Below are 3,202 nucleotides of genomic sequence, written 5' to 3'. Positions count from 1 at the left end.
GGTCTCGATCTCTTGACTTCGTGATCCACCCGCCTCGGCCTCCCAAAGTGCTGGGATTACAGGCTTGAGCCACCGCGCCCGGCCTAATTTTTGTATTTTTAATAGAGACGGGGTTTCACCATCTTGGTCAGGCTGGTCTTGAACTCCTGACCTCGTGATCTGCCTGCCTTGGCCTCCCAAAGTGCTGGGTTTACAGGTGTGAGCTACCATGCCCGGCTGGTTTGCACTATTTTAGGGAAATTTAGCTTTCCTCTTGATGATTGGGAAGCTTCTGGAAATGCCCTGAGTACAGCCTTGAGGGACCAATCAAGTGTGGACATGCAGAACAAAGGTATTAGGCTTTTCTAGCAACACCAGAAAGGATTTGGAGGCTGGGCTCAGTGCGTTACACCTGTAATCCCAGTACTTTGGGAGGCCCAGGTGAGTGGATCACCTGAAGTCAGGAGTTCAAGACCAGGGTGGGCAACATGGTGAAATGCCCTCTCTGCTAAAAATACAACAATTGGTGAGGCGTGGTGGTGTACACCTGTAATCCCAGCTACTCGGGAGGCTGAGGAAGGAGAATCACTTGAACCCAGGAGGTGGAGGTTGCAGTGAACTGGGATTACGCCACTGCACTCTAGCCTGGGCGACAGAGCGAGACTCTGTCTCAAAAAAAAGAAAAAAGATTTGCAGTGGCTGACACTAATACATGCTCACTCACCCTCTCGTATTATAAGTTCAGGTGGAGAAAAATCAAGAAAGGGTTGGTTCCACAGAGAACAATCTTACGCACACTGTTCTTGGTGCCATTTTGGGAGGGTGACTGGTGGTACCGGGTGACTTCATGGACATAGACATATTTATTTTGGGAAAACATTGCCAGGCTTTCCTGATGACCTGTAGGCAGGATGGGAAGTGGTCATTCCTGGAGTGCATGTTGCTGGTGGAGCACCTCAGGGCCACTTTGCCCAGCGTTTGTGTGTGGGAGACGAGGGGGGATACCTGGACCTCGCAGGCTTGGATCTGCTAAGAGGAGAGTGATTGCTGCCCCTGAAGCAGCTCATCTGAAACATGCTGGCTGCATGCTACCGAGGATAAGTGTAAAGAGTAGGCATCCTGCCGAGCGCGGTGGCTCACGCCTGTATTCCCAGCACTTTGGGAGGCCAAGGCGAGTAGATCACCTGAGGTCAGGAGTTCAAGACCAGCCTAGCTGAGATGGTGAAAGCCCGTCTCTACCAAAAATACAGAAATTAGCCTTGCACGATGGCAGGTATCTGTAATTCCGACTACTTAGAAGGCTGAGGCAGAGAATTGCTTGAACCTGGGAGTCAGAGGTGAACCGAGATCGTGCCACTGCACTCTAGCCTAGGCGACAGAGTAAGAAAGTCTCAGAAAAAAAAAAATAGGCATCCTTGGCAGGGCACAGTGGCTCACGCCTGTAATCCCAACACTTTGGGAGGCTGAAGTGGGCGGATCACAAGGTCAGGAGTTCGAGACCAGCTGGCCAACATGGTGAAACCCTATCTCTACTAAAAAAAAAAAAAGTACAAAAATTAGCTGGGCATGGTGGCGTGCGCCTGTTATCCTAGTTACTCGGGAGGCTGAGGTGGGAGAATTGCTTGAACCTGGGAAGCAGAGGTTGTAGTGAGCCAAGATTGCGCCATTGCACTGCAGCCTGAGCGACAGAGCAAGACTCCATCTTAAAAAAACAAAAAAATAATAGGCATCCTTGGCCCAGCACAGTGGCTCACGCCTGTAATCTTAGCGCTTTGGGAGGCCAAGGCAGACAGATTGCCTGAGGTCAGGAGTTCAAGACCAGCCTGGCCAACATGGTGAAACTCCGTCTCTACTAAAAATACAAAAATTAGCCCGGGGTGGTGGCGGGTACCTGTAATCCCAGCTGTTCGGGAGGCTGAAGCAGGAGAATCGCTTAAACTTGGGAAGCGGAGGTTTTGGTGAGCTGAGATCATGCCATTGTACTCCAGCCTGGGTGACAGAGCAAGACTCTCTCTCCAAAAAAAAAAGAATAAGCATCCTGCATCCAGTTCTGAAAGTTGTTTGTGTGGGTACGCAGCAGCCTTTTAATAGATGCATAGGCCTCCGAGGCTGGGATCGTCATGGGCCCTGTGTCCACACATCTTTGCAACTCAGGTTGCAGCCATACCATAGGAGTATTGTCAGTGAGACAAAGGAGGTAAGAATGCCACCTGTCCTGAATTGGTTGGGACGTTGGTCAGATGACACCTAAAAGAACGCGGCTATTTTGTTGTTATTACTTGGTGAGAGATAGGGTCTCACTCTGTCACCCAGGCTGGGGGGCTGTGGCACAATCATGGCTCACTACAGCCTCTACCTGCCAGGCTCAAGTGATCCTCCTACTTCAGCCTCTCAAGTAGCTGGGACTGCAGGCATGCACCACCACGCCTGGCTAAGTTTTGTATTTTTTTGTCGTGACAGTGTCTCGCTATGTTGCCTAGGCTGGTATTAAATTCCTGGGCCCAAGTGATCCAGAGTGCTGAGATTACAGGCATGAGCCACTACTATCACTAAGGAGGGCTATTTTAGTTCCCCTCCTTAGAGGAGTAAGTCCAGGAAAGAGCCTGTGGTGTGAAAGCCATGGCTGGTGGCTGACATGGAGTAGGGAAGGTGGTGAGAGCCAGCCCAAACCCCTGGCGAGTGAGACTGGTTCTGGCAGCTCTAGGGAGCAGGGCCGAGCACCCCACAGGCTGGATGGGAGTTACAGGAGGCAGATTTCAGAAGGCGGGCAGCAGGGGCCGGGTAGGGATGTGCGGCCGAGGGCCCGAGGCCAGCGTGTTCACTAGAGGAAGGCCACAAGCAGGGTTTCTGGGGTAGGTGCAGGCCCAGGGCTCAGTGTGCGCTTCTGGTTCTGACACTGTCCCATGACTTTCTGCCGGTGTTCACACAGCTCTAGTGGGACACCCTGCTGGTCCACATGAGGCCAGGTTAGCTGCCCTGTCCTGCTGCTGTCCTCTGTACCCCCAGTTTGTCACCTGGTGGTGGTGAAAGGGACCTGCTGGTGTTTGAGGCTGCTCTGAGCCATTCCCCATTCCAAGCCTGTGGTCATCACAGGCTGCAGGACCCACACAAAATGTGAGCTTTAGAGGTGGGCTCTAAGTCACAAGCCCCTGTTGTTTCGCCCTGTCCTCTGCTCATGGCACTGTCCTCCAGTTGACGGGGCCAGGGTTCTTGGAGAGCACAT

This window comes from Cebus imitator, unplaced genomic scaffold, assembly GCF_001604975.1.
Source record: "Cebus imitator isolate Cc_AM_T3 unplaced genomic scaffold, Cebus_imitator-1.0 Scaffold444, whole genome shotgun sequence".
NCBI lineage: Eukaryota > Metazoa > Chordata > Mammalia > Primates > Cebidae > Cebus > Cebus imitator.
This window is presented reverse-complemented; position numbering follows the sequence as displayed.